Here is a 17,693-nt window from a genome sequence, read left to right as displayed (position 1 = left end):
AAACATTTACATTAATTTCAACAAAAACAAATGTAAATGTTACCAAATATACAGTTTTTGTTTAATTTTAAATGAAATAAATACCGAATTATGCAGCAAACAAATATTCTGATAACTAATTAGTTCAAACAAACTATTCTCTGCTGCACGTGTTTAATTTTGAAGCATACTTTAAAAACAGATTTACATTCATATAGTTATATGATTTTGAATACATACTTTGCTCTTGTTTTTACTTTGTGCTGTAGATAAAGTTTGCCTTAAGAGAATCCCTTAAAATACTTAAAGGGACACAAAACCCATTTTTTTTTCTTTCATGATTCAGATAGATTATGCAGTTTTAAACAACTTTATATTGTACTCCTATTATAGTTTTTTCTTCATTGTCTTGCTATCTTTATTTGAAAAAGCAGGAATTTAAGCATAGCAGACAGCCCATTTTTTATTCAGCACCTGGGTAACTCTTGCTGATTGGTGGTTACATTTAGCCACAAATCAGCAAGTGCTATCCTGGTGCTGAACCAAAAAGGGGACTGGCTGCTATTCTTACATTCCTGCTTTTTCAAATAAAGATAGCAAGAGAATGAAGAAAAATGTATAATAAGAGTAAATTAGAAAGTTGCTTAAAATTGCATGCTCTATTTGTATTGTTAAATAAAAAAAATTGGGTGTTGTGTCCCTTTAATAATATTATTAGATATTTTTGTCTAACTGGACAACTTTATAAAATTGGGCCCTTATTACCCAAAGGTAACTAATAGTAACAATGCAGGTGGAAACATTTAGAGCATCTCAATTTTTCTATTTTTTTATTGAAAATTACAGTTTAATTTATCAATGTGCTTTGAAATTAATGCACAGCACAAATAACCAGTTGTAGATAAGAATAAAATAATTGAATCACTATGTTTAACAATATTTAATCTAAATTTTTGACTCATCATAATAGCTACATTCGGCAGATATAAGAAAACACACCCATGCTATTCTTTCCATGATGGTAATCAACATTTTTTTGGAATATTTATCCCAAAACTGTTGCAATAGTTCCCACAAATGTTGCACTTGTAAGTTGATTTGCTTTCACTCTTTTATCCTGTCCTTTAAAACCAGCTGGATGGGATTTAATGTTGGAGACTGTACTGGCCACTGCAAAAATTAAAGCCTGCTGTCTTCTTCTTTTTTCTAAGATAGTTCCAATATAGTGTTCCATATTCTAACCAATGGAGGCTGCTTTGGTACCCTTAGGCTCGCTCATGCAAGCCTGCTTACCACAAGAAGAAGCAGTAATATGACCATTGCTTATTACCATTTCTACCAACTCTAAAGTGGCAGAGGTAAATCACCCATAACAAGCATGACAAGTCATGTGAGAGCAAGGGTGGCATAGCAAGAGGAAGTTTGGCATTTGCCTCCTATTCACTGAAAAGTTGGAAGGACGGGTTCTTAAGTCAGGAACCTTGTTCACCCACTGGATAGTAAAAGGGGGCCATAGTCTAGAGGTATGTTTTAGGTAATTATCTTTCTGTTGGATAAACTCCTAACAAGCTAGATATATACCAAAGGGTACTTCATGGTGTTGCAAAATGCCATGTCAGTATTTTTGGATCATGTTGTCACTCACTCTGTAAAATCTCTTACTCAATATCCAGCAACAGAGCTCCAGACCCTCATGCTTTCTCTTCCATGTTTGACTGTTGGTGTCACATAATGGGGAACCATTTTCAAATAAACCCTATGTGATGAACCAAAGATTTAAAATGTTGGTCTATAGGAGCTTCCAGTCTTCAGAAACCCACTGGCAGTGCTTCATTGCCAAGGAAAGTCCTTTTTTTTGTCATCTTGCAAACATTTTCTTACTGTAACTCAGCATTTTAAACCTGCAGTTCAGCTGAATGACCAGTGTTGCACTGTGCTTAAAGCTGTTATCTTGTGAGCTTCTCAACCAATTTTCAGCTATGCTTAAAGCTGTTGTCTTGTGAGCCGCCTATCAGGAAAGCTATTGACTCTCTGAAACGTGTCTTCTTATTCTGTTGTGACTTTGGGTCTGCCAGATCTCATTCCTGTCAGAGTTTCCTTTACTTTCCAAGTGCCTTTTAATAGTGTAGAAAACTGTACTTACCGACATCTTAGATTTATTTGAATTTTTTTCTAAAAGAAAGGCCTACACTTTTAAAGGTTTCTTACACTGGGTTGTGTCTTCATTTGTTAATTGCCATTTCTTTCATGTAATTAGCAAGAGTCCATGAGCTAGTGACGTATGGGATATACATTCCTACCAGGAGGGGCAAAGTTTCCCAAACCTCAAAATGCCTATAAATACACCCCTCACCACACCCACAATTCAGTTTTACAAACTTTGCCTCCGATGGAGGTGGTGAAGTAAGTTTGTGCTAGATTCTACGTTGATATGCGCTCCGCAGCAAGTTGGAGCCCGGTTTTCCTCTCAGCGTGCAGTGAATGTCAGAGGGATGTGAGGAGAGTATTGCCTATTTGAATGCAGTGATCTCCTTCTACGGGGTCTATTTCATAGGTTCTCTGTTATCGGTCGTAGAGATTCATCTCTTACCTCCCTTTTCAGATCGACGATATACTCTTATATATACCATTACCTCTGCTGATTCTCGTTTCAGTACTGGTTTGGCTTTCTACAAACATGTAGATGAGTGTCCTGGGGTAAGTAAATCTTATTTTCTGTGACACTCTAAGCTATGGTTGGGCACTTTGTTTATAAAGTTCTAAATATATGTATTCAAACATTTATTTGCCTTGACTCAGAAATGTTCAACATTCCTTATTTTTCAGACAGTCAGTTTCATATTTGGGATAATGCATTTGAATTAATCATTTTTTCTTACCTTAAAAAATTTGACTTTTTCCCTGTGGGCTGTTAGGCTCGCGGGGGCTGAAAATGCTTCATTTTATTGCATCATTCTTGGCGCGGACTTTTTTGGCGCAAAAATTATTTTCCGTTTCCGGCGTCATACGTGTCGCCAGAAGTTGCGTCATTTTTTTACGTTATTTTGCGCCAAAAATGTCGGCGTTCCGGATGTGGCGTCATTTTTGGCGCCAAAAGCATTTAGGCGCCAAATAATGTGGGCGTCTTATTTGGCGCTAAAAAATATGGGCGTCGCTTTTGTCTCCACATTATTTAAGTCTCTTTTTTCATTGCTTCTGGTTGCTAGAAGCTTGTTCTTTGGCATTTTTTCCCATTCCTGAAACTGTCATTTAAGGAATTTGATCAATTTTGCTTTATATGTTGTTTTTTCTCTTACATATTGCAAGATGTCTCACGTTGCATCTGAGTCAGAAGATACTACAGGAAAATCGCTGTCTAGTGCTGGATCTACCAAAGCTAAGTGTATCTGCTGTAAACTTTTGGTAGCTATTCCTCCAGCTGTTGTTTGTATTGATTGTCATGACAAACTTGTTAATGCAGATAATATTTCCTTTAGTAAAGTACCATTGCCTGTTGCAGTTCCTTCAACATCTAAGGTGCAGAATGTTCCTCATAACATAAGAGATTTTGTTTCTGAATCCATAAAGAAGGTTATGTCTGTTATTTCTCCTTCTAGTAAACGTAAAAAATCTTTTAAAACTTCTCTCCCTACAGATGAATTTTTAAATGAACATCATCATTCTTATTCTGATGACTCTTCTGGTTCAGAGGATTCTGTCTCAGAGGTTGATGCTGATAAATCTTCATATTTATTTAAAATGGAATTTATTCGTTCTTTACTTAAAGAAGTTCTAATTGCTTTAGAAATAGAGGATTCTGGTCCTCTTGATACTAATTCTTTGGATAAGGTATTTAAATCTCCTGTGGTTATTCCAGAAGTTTTTCCTGTTCCTAATGCTATTTCTGCAGTAATTTCCAAAGAATGGGATAAATTGGGTAATTCATTTACTCCTTCTAAACGTTTTAAGCAATTATATCCTGTGCCGTCTGACAGATTAGAATTTTGGGACAAAATCCCTAAAGTTGATGGGGCTATTTCTACCCTTGCTAAACGTACTACTATTCCTACGTCAGATGGTACTTCGTTTAAGGATCCTTTAGATAGGAAAATTGAATCCTTTCTAAGAAAAGCTTATCTGTGTTCAGGTAATCTTCTTAGACCTGCTATATCTTTGGCTGATGTTGCTGCAGCTTCAACTTTTTGGTTGGAAACTTTAGCGCAACAAGTAACACATCATGATTCTCATGATATTATTATTCTTCTTCAGCATGCTAATAATTTTATCTGTGATGCTATCTTTGATATTATCAGAGTTGATGTCAGGTTTATGTCTCTAGCTATTTTAGCTAGAAGAGCTTTATGGCTTAAGACTTGGAATGCTGATATGGCTTCTAAATCAACTCTACTTTCCATTTCTTTCCAGGGTAACAAATTATTTGGTTCTCAGTTGGATTCTATTATTTCAACTGTTACTGGTGGGAAAGGAACTTTTTTACCACAGGATAAAAAATCTAAAGGTAAAAACAGGGCTAATAATCGTTTTCGTTCCTTTCGTTTCAACAAAGAACAAAAGTCTGATCCTTCATCCTCAGGAGCAGTATCAGTTTGGAAACCATCTCCAATCTGGAATAAATCCAAGCCAGCCAGAAAGGCAAAGCCTGCTTCTAAGTCCACATGAAGGTGCGGCCCTCATTCCAGCTCAGCTGGTAGGGGGCAGGTTACGTTTTTTCAAAGAAATTTGGATCAATTCTGTTCACAATCTTTGGATTCAGAACATTGTTTCAGAAGGGTACAGAATTGGTTTCAAGATGAGACCTCCTGCAAAGAGATTTTTTCTTTCCCGTGTCCCAGTAAATCCAGTAAAAGCTCAAGCATTTCTGAATTGTGTTTCAGATCTAGAGTTGACTGGAGTAATTATGCCAGTTCCAGTTCAGGAACAGGGGATGGGGTTTTATTCAAATCTCTTCATTGTACCAAAGAAGGAGAATTCCTTCAGACCAGTTCTGGATCTAAAAATATTGAATCGTTATGTAAGGATACCAACGTTCAAGATGGTAACTCTAAGGACTATCTTGCCTTTTGTTCAGCAAGGGAATTATATGTCCACAATAGATTTACAGGATGCATATCTGCATATTCCGATTCATCCAGATCATTATCAGTTCCTGAGATTCTCTTTTCTGGACAAGCATTACCAGTTTGTGGCTCTGCCGTTTGGCCTAGCTACAGCTCCAAGAATTTTTACAAAGGTTCTCGGTGCCCTTCTATCTGTAATCAGAGAACAGGGTATTGTGGTATTTCCTTATTTGGACGATATCTTGGTACTTGCTCAGTCTTTACATTTAGCAGAATTTCATACGAATCGACTTGTGTTGTTTCTTCAAGATCATGGTTGGAGGATCAATTTACCAAAAAGTTCATTGATTCCTCAGACAAGGGTAACCTTTCTGGGTTTCCAGATAGATTCAGTGTCCATGACTCTGTCTTTAACAGACAAGAGACGTCTAAAACTGATTGCAGCTTGTCGAAACCTTCAGTCACAATCATTCCCTTCGGTAGCCTTATGCATGGAAATTCTAGGTCTTATGACTGCTGCATCGGACGCGATCCCCTTTGCTCGTTTTCACATGCGACCTCTTCAGCTTTGTATGCTGAATCAATGGTGCAAGGATTACACAAAGATATCTCAATTAATATCTTTAAAACCGATTGTTCGACACTCTCTAACGTGGTGGACAGATCACCATCGTTTAATTCAGGGGGCTTCTTTTGTGCTTCCGACCTGGACTGTAATTTCAACAGATGCAAGTCTCACAGGTTGGGGAGCTGTGTGGGGATCTCTGATGGCACAAGGAGTTTGGGAATCTCAGGAGGTGAGATTACCGATCAATATTTTGGAACTCCGTGCAATTTTCAGAGCTCTTCAGTTTTGGCCTCTTCTGAAGAGAGAATCGTTCATTTGTTTTCAGACAGACAATGTCACAACTGTGGCATACATCAATCATCAAGGAGGAACTCACAGTCCTCTGGCTATGAAAGAAGTATCTTGAATTTTGGTTTGGGCGGAATCCAGCTCCTGTCTAATCTCTGCGGTTCATATCCCAGGTGTAGACAATTGGGAAGCGGATTATCTCAGTCGCCAAACGTTGCATCCGGGCAAATGGTCTCTTCACCCAGAGGTATTTCTTCAGATTGTTCAAATGTGGGAACTTCCAGAAATAGATTTGATGGCGTCCCATCTAAACAAGAAACTTCCCAGGTATCTGTCCAGATCCCGGGATCCTCAGGCGGAAGCAGTGGATGCATTATCACTTCCTTGGAAGTATCATCCTGCCTATATCTTTCCGCCTCTAGTTCTTCTTCCAAGAGTAATCTCCAAGATTCTGAAGGAATGCTCGTTTGTTCTGCTGGTAGCTCCGGCATGGCCTCACAGGTTTTGGTATGCGGATCTTGTCCGGATGGCCTCTTGCCAACCGTGGACTCTTCCGTTAAGACCAGACCTTCTGTCACAAGGTCCTTTTTTCCATCAGGATCTGAAATCCTTAAATTTAAAGCTATGGAGATTGAACGCTTGATTCTTCGTCAAAGAGGTTTCTCTGACTCTGTGATTAATACTATGTTACAGGCTCGTAAATCTGTATCTAGAGAGATATATTATAGAGTCTGGAAAACTTATATTTCTGGGTGTATTTCTCATCATTTTTCTTGGCATTCTTTTAGATTACCGAGAATTTTTCAGTTTCTTCAGGATGGTTTAGATAAAGGTTTGTCCGCAAGTTCCTTGAAAGGACAAATCTCTGCTCTTTCTGTTCTTTTTCACAGAAAACTTGCTATTCTTCCTGATATTCATTGTTTTGTACAAGCTTTGGTTCGTATAAAACCTGTCATTAAGTCAATTTCTCCTCCTTGGAGTTTGAATTTGGTTCTGGGGGCTCTTCAAGCTCCTCCGTTTGAACCTATGCATTCATTGGACATTAAATTACTTTCTTGGAAAGTTTTGTTCCTTTTGGCCATCTCTTCTGCCAGAAGAGTTTCTGAATTATCTGCTCTTTCTTGTGAATCTCCTTTTCTGATTTTTCATCAGGATAAGGCGGTGTTGCGAACTTCTTTTGAATTTTTACCTAAAGTTGTGAATTCCAACAACATTAGTAGAGAAATTGTGGTTCCTTCATTATGTCCTAATCCTAAGAATTCTAAGGAGAAATCGTTGCATTCTTTGGATGTTGTTAGAGCTTTGAAATATTATGTTGAAGCTACTAAATCTTTCCGAAAGACTTCTAGTCTATTTGTTATCTTTTCCGGTTCTAGAAAAGGCCAGAAAGCTTCTGCCATTTCTTTGGCATCTTGGTTGAAATCTTTAATTCATCTTGCCTATGTTGAGTCGGGTAAAACTCCGCCTCAGAGAATTACAGCTCATTCTACTAGGTCAGTTTCTACTTCCTGGGCATTTAGGAATGAAGCTTCGGTTGATCAGATTTGCAAAGCAGCAACTTGGTCCTCTTTGCATACTTTTACTAAATTCTACCATTTTGATGTATTTTCTTCTTCTGAAGCAGTTTTTGGTAGAAAAGTACTTCAGGCAGCGGTTTCAGTTTGAATCTTCTGCTTATGTTTTTCGTTAAACTTTATTTTGGGTGTGGATTATTTTCAGCAGGAATTGGCTGTCTTTATTTTATCCCTCCCTCTCTAGTGACTCTTGTGTGGAAAGATCCACATCTTGGGTAATCATTATCCCATACGTCACTAGCTCATGGACTCTTGCTAATTACATGAAAGAAAACATAATTTATGTAAGAACTTACCTGATAAATTCATTTCTTTCATAATAGCAAGAGTCCATGAGGCCCGCCCTTTTTTTGTGGTGGGTATGATTTTGTATAAAGCACAATTATTCCAATTCCTTATTTTATATGCTTTCGCACTTTTTTATCACCCCACTTCTTGGCTATTCGTTAAACTGAATTGTGGGTGTGGTGAGGGGTGTATTTATAGGCATTTTGAGGTTTGGGAAACTTTGCCCCTCCTGGTAGGAATGTATATCCCATACGTCACTAGCTCATGGACTCTTGCTAATATGAAAGAAATGAATTTATCAGGTAAGTTCTTACATAAATTATGTTTTTCTCTCCATTCTGATAGCACTATACTATTTCATGTAGTAATATACTGTATAAATTAAGAGGATGCAGTAACACAGTAACCACTTCTTTTTACACACACATAGAGGGTTTGTAAGTAAATAACTGAATTTGGGACATGTGTAGGAATTTTTATCATCAATTTTCAAGGCCTACTTTACTTCCATTTTTGCAGAACAGCTGTAAGTTTGAAACTGTTTCTTGTTCCCTGAATAAAGTATTTGTTCATAACTCTGAAATGTATGCTATGTTTCAGATTATATCAACCTAAACTTTTTTCTTTAGCCTCAGGCAGTTTATTACTTACTTTTAATATCATTTAAGGTTTATTAAAACAATATTTTATTAAAAAGCAACGCGTTTCTAAACCTACACAGGGCTACTATATAGGCTGAAAAATGCGTTGATTTTTAATAAAAGATTGTTTTTAAATATACACTTGCTGCTTTTTGGACCTTGTTTTCCCATTCATTTGTGGACTGGAGTGTGACCTGTTCAGTTTCGGATATCAGTCTGCTGGGTGGCTTAGAAGCTCCAGCCTGCCCATATTGTACCTGGAGGTGCTTTGGATGTTGTAAGTGTGACCTTGAACATCACATTTTATTTATATCAAACTGTACTGGGCTATGGTGGTTCCCTTTTATTCCTACATAGGAAGAATTTGAGAATTGTCTGGAAGAATCCTAACTCCTGGAGCTGTTTGCTAATCACTAGTTAGCCGGACAACTAAGAAGGAAGTGTCAGTCTGCTCCACTGGCACCACTGGGTGCACCACGTTTGTGAGTAGCCATTCATCACATTTGTAATATAATTTTTGTGATGGTACTAGGCCATTGTGGTGCCTCTGTGTTTTCCTCTTTCAGATCACCCACACCATCTGGATTTTGACCATCCTGACAGAGAGCTGCCTTTTTCTTAGGATCCTTAATGGACTTTTGCATTACTTGATTTGTTTTGGTTTTATGTGTGTTTTTTTCTTTTGTTGTATGATTTATTTGTATATGTACATCTATTCCTGTTTTCTTGTATATGTGAGCACTGATATCTTACTGATCTGTAGCACTGCATTGCTAAAATCCTTCTGACTTCAACATCAAATCATAAAGCATTACAAATAAAGTAATTAACAGATGGTAAAACTGCCTTTGCCCAATTCCTTTCTTCAACAAACATTTTAAATATTGATATACTTTTAACTAAAATTATAGGATATCTAGGGGTGCTTTGTAAATAAGTTAAATATCCATTTTGTAAAATATCTTTAAATATGTTTCTTTGCTTTAAAAATAACTTTTTTTCCCCTGTGGAACATATTTGCCATAGTATTTCCTCTTTAAATTATGCACAGTGTAACATTGATTTTAAGCAATTATATTAAAAAGTATTGAAACAGTGTCAAGTGTAGACATATAGAAGAAAGCCACAATCTAACAATGTCTTTCTTTTCAAAAACCACACAGGCTACATTCAAAGTTATTTCTATATTCTCTAAAATGAATGTAACTTATTGTTAACCATGTTTACTGAAGTTGGCAGCACTGCCTCAGCAGGGAACCCTCTTTAGATCATAACTGCCTTTAGGGTAAAAGAAACAGATATTTCTTGTAGAAAAGATTGAATCTTTTTTTTTTCTTTTTTTTTTTAGTCTTAAAGGATCATCTTGTAATATACTGATAGCTTTAGGAGTAAAAAAACTCCCTGCTAATTCCTTTTATCACTATCATGTTTTTTTTTGCAGCAAAATATCATCTGTAGTGCTTTAAATCTACATCTGTTAATATGCGCCCCTAGAGTGAACAAAATCTGTAAAAGGTCTGTTTGGCAAAAAAAGATTTTTTTGTAAGCCTTTTTCTTCACAGGCTCCAGGCTTTCCAAATGCTGTGACGAAAACTAAGGAGGAGTACTAACCTAATTAGTTCAATAATAAAAGGCATGCAGATTTTTTTTAATTAGTGTAATTTTGATCTAGTTGTTAATTTCTTTTCTTTTTAGTCGACAGAAGAGGAACTAGCTCAGTAGGATAGATTTTGCAACTTAAAAATCTGAAAATGAAATATATCCTAATAGGAAATTAATTGCTGTGTAACTTAACTCTATAAAACATTGAGTATATAATCTACCATATTTAAAATAATTCATTAAGCATTTGGTGAACATAAAAAATGAAAACTAGTCCCTGTACAATTTCAGTAATACAAATTATATTACATAGATATAAACCTGATTCAAGTTCAAAATTACTGGAAATGTTTACTAAATAAAAAAAAGGGTGTGGTATGCAAATTAGTCCACTTTTGAATTCCTAGGGCGCGATCCGATATAGATCGCAGTTTGCGGCGCAAGCGAGGGAACCGGCGTCGCCCGCAGTTTCAGCTCGCAACTCGAGCTATCCCATATAAGTCGCCATCAGATGCTAACGTGCCGTAAGTCTGACAAACCAGCGATGTCCAGAAATCTGCGCAAGTACAAATTTCTGGCGTCGCCAGTGACTTGCGGCACGTTAGAAACTGCCGGCGCCTATAAAACCTGACTAAAGTCTAAAACACCCGCACTGTCTAACACGCCTCCCTAACATAGCCCGACAAGACTAACACGCCTCCCTAACATAGCCCGACACGTCTAACCCTCTATCCGCTATCCCCCCTCACTAGCCTAACAATAAAAAAGCTATTAACCCCTAAACCGCCGCTCCCGTACCCCGCCGCAACCTAATAAAGTTATTAACCCCTAAACCGCCGCTCCCGTACCCCGCCGCCAGCTATATTATATCTATAACCCCCTAAAGTGAGCCCCTAACACCGCCGCCATCTATATTAAAATTATTAACCCCTAATGTAAGCCCCTTACACCGCCGCCATCTCTATTAAAATGATTAACCCCTAATTTAATCTACCTACCCCGCCGCCAGCTATATTATCTATATTAACCCTAAGTATATTATAGTTAATATAGGTATTACATTATATATATTAACTATATTAACCCTAATTATATTAGGGTTAATATAGTTAATATAGTTACTATAGTATTTATATTAACTATATTAACTCTATCTAACCCTAACTAAATTTATATTAAATTAATCTAATTCATTTATAAACTAAAATATTCCTATTTAAATCTAAATACTTACCTATAAAATAAACCCTAAGATAGCTACAATATAATTAATAATTACATTGTAGCTATGTTAGGGTTAATATTTATTTTACAGGTAAATTGTTAATTATTTTAACTAGGTATAATAGCTATTAAATAGTTATTAACTATTTAATATCTACCTAGTTAAAATAATTACCCAATTACCTGTAAAATAAATCCTAACCTAAGTTACAAATACACCTACACTATCAATAAATTTAATAAACTACAAACATCTATCTAAAAATACAATTAAATTAACTAAACTACAAAAAAAACAAACACTAAATTACAAAAAATAAAAAAAAGATTACAAGATTTTTAAGCTAATTACACCTATTCTAAGCCCACTAATAAAATAATAAACCCCCAAAATAAAAAAAAATCCCTGCCCTATTCTAAATTAAACAAATTTCAAAGCTCTTTACCTTACCAGCCCTTAAAAGGGCCTTTTGTGGGGCATGCCCCAAAGAATTCAGCTCTTTTGCAAACAAATACAATACCCCCCCCCATTACAACCCACCACCCACATACCCCTATTCTAAAACCACCCAAACCCCCCTTAAAAAAGCCTAACACTACCCCCCTGAAGATCTCCCTACCTTGTCTTCACCACACCGGGCCGAACTCCTGATCCGATCCGGGCGATGTCTTCCTCCAAGCGGCAAAGAAGAATTCTTCCTCCGGCGATGTCTTCCTCCAAGCGGCAGCAAAGTCTTCATTCTTCCGGCGGCATCTTCAATCTTCTTTCTTCGCTCCGCCGCCGCGGAGCATCCATCCCGGCCGACTGCTGAACTACGAATGAGGTACCTTTAAATGACGTCATCCAAGATGGCGTCCGCCGAATTCCGATTGGCTGATACGATTCTATCAGCCAATCGGAATTAAGTTAGAAAAATCTGATTGGCTAATTGAATCAGCCAATCAGATTCAATTTCAATCCGATTGGCTGATCCGAACAGCCAATCAGATTGAGCTCGCATTCTATTGGCTGTTCCGATCAGCCAATAGAATGCGAGCTCAATCTGATTGGCTGTTCGGATCAGCCAATCGGATTGAACTTGAATCTGATTGGCTGATTCAATTAGCCAATCAGATTTTTCTAACTTAATTCCGATTGGCTGATAGAATCCTATCAGCCAATCGGAATTCGGCGGACGCCATCTTGGATGACGTCATTTAAAGGTACCTCATTCGTAGTTCAGCAGTCGGCCGGGATGGATGCTCCGCGGCGGCGGAGCGAAGAAAGAAGATTGAAGATGCCGCCGGAAGAATGAAGACTTTGCTGCCGCTTGGAGGAAGACGTCGCCGGAGGAAGAATTCTTCTTTGCTGCTTGGAGGAAGACATCGCTGGAGGAAGAATTCTTCTTTGCCGCTTGGAGGAAGACATCGCCCGGATCGGATCAGGAGTTCGGCCCGGTGTGGTGAAGACAAGGTAGGGAGATCTTCAGGGGGGTAGTGTTAGGCTTTTTTAAGGGGGGTTTGGGTGGTTTTAGAATAGGGGTATGTGGGTGGTGGGTTGTAATGGGGGGGGGGGTATTGTATTTGTATGCAAAAGAGCAGAATTCTTTGGGGCATGCCCCACAAAAGGCCCTTTTAAGGGCTGGTAAGGTAAAGAGCTTTGAAATTTGTTTAATTTAGAATAGGGCAGGGAATTTTTTTTATTTTGGGGGTTTATTATTTTATTAGGGGGCTTAGAATAGGTGTAATTAGCTTAAAAATCTTGTAATCTTTTTTTTATTTTTTGTAATTTAGTGTTTTTTTTTGTAGTTTAGTTAATTTAATTGTATTTTTAGATAGATGTTTGTAGTTTATTAAATTTATTGATAGTGTAGGTGTATTTGTAACTTAGGTTAGGATTTATTTTACAGGTAATTGGGTAATTATTTTAACTAGGTAGATATTAAATAGTTAATAACTATTTATAGCTATTATACCTAGTTAAAATAATTAACAATTTACCTGTAAAATAAATATTAACCCTAACATAGCTACAATGTAATTATTAATTATATTGTAGCTATCTTAGGGTTTATTTTATAGGTAAGTATTTAGATTTAAATAGGAATATTTTAGTTTATAAATGAATTAGATTAATTTAATATAAATTTAGTTAGGGGTGTTAGGGTTAGATAGAGTTAATATAGTTAATATAAATACTATAGTAACTATATTAACTATATTAACCCTAATATAATTAGGGTTAATATAGTTAATATATATAATGTAATACCTATATTAACTATAATATACTTAGGGTTAATATAGATAATATAGCTGGCGGCGGGGTAGGTAGATTAAATAAGGGATTAATCATTTTAATAGAGATGGCGGCGGTGTAAGTGGCTTACATTAGGGGTTAATAATATTAATATAGCTGGCGGCGGTATAGGGGGATTAGATTAGGGGTTAATAATTTTTATATAGGTGGCGGCGGTGTAAGGGGTCAGATTAGGGGATAGATAAGGTAGATGACAGCGGTGTAAGGGGTTCTAATTAGGGGATAGATAAGGTAGATGGCGGCGGTTTTAGGGGCTCACAGTAGGGGGTTAGTTTATGTAGATGGCGGCGGGGTCCGGGAGCGGCGGTTTAGGGGTTAATAACTTTATTAGGGATTTCGGGGGGGGGGATCGCGGTTGACAGGTAGATAGACATTGCGCATGCGTTAGGTGTTAGGTTTATTTTAGCAGATCGCGGTTGACAGGGAGATAGACATTGCGCATGCATTAGGTGTTAGGTTTATTTTAGAAGATCGCGGTTGACAGGGAGATAGACATTGCGCATGCGTTAGGTGTTAGGTTTATTTTAGCAGCCAGTTTAGGAAGTTACGGGGCTCCAATAGTCAGCGTAAGGCTTCTTACGGCTGCTTTTTGTGGCGAGGTGAAAATGGAGTAAGTTTTCTCCATTTTCGCCACGTAAGTCCTTACGCTGCATATTGGATACCAAACTGCGCGGGTTTGGTATACCTGCCTATAGCCCAAAAAACTACGGGCGACGGCAGAAATATACGCGCGTAACTTCTAGGTTACGCCGTATATAGGATACCAAACCCGCGCAAATATTGGCATCGCCGGCTTTTGCGGGCGACGATTTTTATCGGATGGACCCCCAAATGTATAATCACATGGCTCCCTGCAGTACTTATCACACTTTATCTAGAAAAAAAAAACAAATGAGGGTGCCACATTGTGTATCCTGAAGAAGATGGTACACACACCAAGATCACTTTATGATGGGTTCTCACATATCCTAATAAACAAAAACATGTGTATATGAGTATATTGTACCCTCTGTGTTGTCCTGACTCACTCTGGACTAGCAGACAGTCTTAAATAATAGTATCTATTGGTAAAACTACAAGTTATGAATATTAGCAAATATCATTTGGCATAAAACTATAGAACTGCTCAAACACTTTTGTGCAAGTAGTGGTTGTCAATCGTCTTTATCAGATGGGATTGGGGTGATCTAGCTCCACCACACTTTAGGCCTAAAATGCAGAGGCTCCAAAGCTGTATCCACAAATTTATAAATCGGGCCCATTACATTCAAAAATGTAATTGCCCTTAAATTGCTTATTTATCCAGTTACTTTTATAATAAACACCATCTTATACCGATGTACAGATACAAATGTACTTCAGAGTAGAAACAAATAAATTCAATTAATAAAGTTTGTTTTAAAGTTCCCTACTTGCTTTTAAAAAATACATATCACCAAAATTGTTATTTCTACATACCTAGGTGAGGGCAAATAAACACAAAAATCCAATTTGCACTCACTTTTTACATCCAGCAAGATGTAACCTCCTAGCCGCAAGTTATGGACTTACCGATTTCCATGAATGTTCTGTGAATAATCTACCATCAACGACTCTGTGTTGCTGCTGATGACAGATAATATAATAATTAGAGTAAAAGTTGCAACACCATGCATGTGTGTGTGTATATATATATATATACAAAGAAGAAACAATCAGCACCCTCCTCAGTGGATAAAAAGTAATATTTTATTATTTACATATTAAAAAACAGCCAGGTAATGTCTGACATGTTTCGGCTGGAATATATATATATACACACACAGTAACACTGAGGGACAGCATAATGTTATATTATGAATTAATAGTAAGAATTATGGTAAGAACCATGCTATCTTTGCCTTCATCACCAGTTTAAAGGGCAATAGGAACATAAAGCATTGAAAGGCTGCTTTCAATGGCAGGACTCAACTGACATAATAAAGGAGTTTTGGCTTAGTGGGGTTGGCTGCTCATTGCCTCTCAGATTAGGAGTCCTACGTTAGAGTGTGCTAAGAATAGGGCTATTTGTATGCTTTTCATCACAATTGTTATTGCTGTTTCCAGAGTGCCAAATCTGAAAGGAAGGTGTTAAAAGGCCTTTACCTACACCTGCTCAGTGCTTGGCTATTCATATGGTAATATGCTTCATTGATTTTGCTCTGTCTGATAATATTGGAATTCATCTGCAAGCAAATACAACTGCTATATAGATTTTGTCACAGATGGCAGTCCTATGAAATATAGTCCTGTTACTCAAGAAACTTCACTAGTGTCTGTGTTGTTGTGTTCTTGGACTCAAGTCATGTTGAGACTTTATAATTTGATGTGGTGGTTTCCTCTTGGTTTCCACTCATTTTGGGTTTTCCCTGGATAGGATTAACTCTGCCAAGGCTGGTTCCAAACCCAGCTGCTAAAAGAAGGAAAAATATTTATTTATTTATTTATTTATTTATAAAATATTTTACCAGGAAGGATACATTGAGATTTCTCTCGTTTTCAAGTATGTCCTGGGATCACAAAACATTGCATTGATACAATAGGGTACAATAAAATACAAAAACAATAATAAAAATACACATTATATGCAAACATTTAACATAGAGCAGGTATGAAATATTTAATCAACCATGACAGGAGCATTCTGTTTTGAGATATGTATAGAGGGATCTCTTAAAGGATTTTAGGCTTGGGGAAGTTTTTAAAGTGTGAGGGAGGTCATTCCATAATTGTGGCGCTCTGTAGGAAAAGGAGGATCGAGCTGCTTTTTTTTTGTATTGAGGCAAGCTAAATAATGTGTTAAATAATATGTGAGGCACTAGCTACTCCAGGAGATAAAAAAAATTCTAGCTACAAAAATATCAACCAAAATATCAAAGAAATTCAGGCAGGCCTTGGGGAGAGAAGAATTTCTTTCACAGAGATCTATTGTGTCTTGTGCTGAAAATCAGAGATCCCTGAAAGTCACAAAGCTGATCCATCTGCTTATAACAAAGACCATCACCATTAGGACATTAAATGTAAGAACCATGTACAAAACAGGCAATATAGCCCACATAGCAGCAGAGATGAAAAACTACAACCTTGCCCTGCTTGGTACCAGCAAAACCAGATGGACAGAGTCCAGAGAAAAAAGACTGGCTCCAGGAGGAATGCTGCTGTATTCAAGACAGAAGGAAGATAATGTCCCTTACACTCAGAGAGTAGTACTGATGCTATCACCAGCAGCCAAAAGAACTCTGATTGTATGGGAAGCACAAGGTTCCAGGACCATTACAGTGACCTTCTGCACAAATAAAAAGAGTATTAACTTAAATGTTATCCAGTGCTATGCACCTAAAAATTACAGTAAAGCAGGGAAAAATACCAGTTTTACAACAGACTCCAGTCCATCCTAGAGAAAAGTCCCGAGAGAAACCTCAGCATACTGATGGGGGTCCTTAATGCCAAGGCTAGAAGTGACAACACTGTGAACAAAACATTCAAGGGCAACCATTGTTGGCAACATGAATAAGAATGGTGAAAGGCTCACAGATGTCTTCACCCTGAACAATCTGGTGATAAGCAGCAGTATATTTCCACATAAAATAATTCCCAAAGCAATGTGGGTGTCACCAGATCATTCTTGAGATAACCAGGGTGACCATGTCTACATTGCCAAGAAGTTTTGGAGGTTCCTGCAGTATGTAGGAGTGATGAGAGGAGTGGTTGGGGTTCAGATCATCACCTTGTTGTTGCCAGGCTGACCCTAAAGCTGAAGGAAGCATGAATAGAACTGACAATGATGTCAGATATAACACCACCCTCCTCAAAGATGTACAGAAATGTAGTGAATACTGAGCCAACCTTAGCAACAAATTTGAAGTACTGCAATAACTAGAGGATAACAGAGACCAAGTAGAACGTTACTGTGAGAAAATCAAATAAACAGTGACATCAACCTGCCAGGAGGTACTGGGTCCATAAGAACACCAGTATAATGATTGGATCTCCACCAAGACTCTCCCCAAAATCCAAGAGAGGAATGAAAAGGAAGTTGCAGTCAACACCAGCTGAACAAGAGCAGAAAAAGAAAAAGTTCAGGACGAGTACACCGAAGCCAGCAAGGAAGAAAAGAGAAGCTTAAGATCAGAGAAGTAAATATGCATTGATGGT

General features: G+C 37.4%; 1 pseudogene; it reads left to right on the top strand.

Annotated features, from left to right (window-relative positions):
- LOC128640754 (craniofacial development protein 2-like) overlaps positions 1-17,284 on the top strand; it is a 45,662-nt pseudogene extending 28,378 nt beyond the window's left edge.
- Positions 17,285-17,693: the final 409 nt, after the last annotated feature.

Source organism: Bombina bombina, chromosome 10 (genome assembly GCF_027579735.1).
Source record: "Bombina bombina isolate aBomBom1 chromosome 10, aBomBom1.pri, whole genome shotgun sequence".
NCBI lineage: Eukaryota > Metazoa > Chordata > Amphibia > Anura > Bombinatoridae > Bombina > Bombina bombina.
This window is presented reverse-complemented; position numbering and strand designations above follow the sequence as displayed.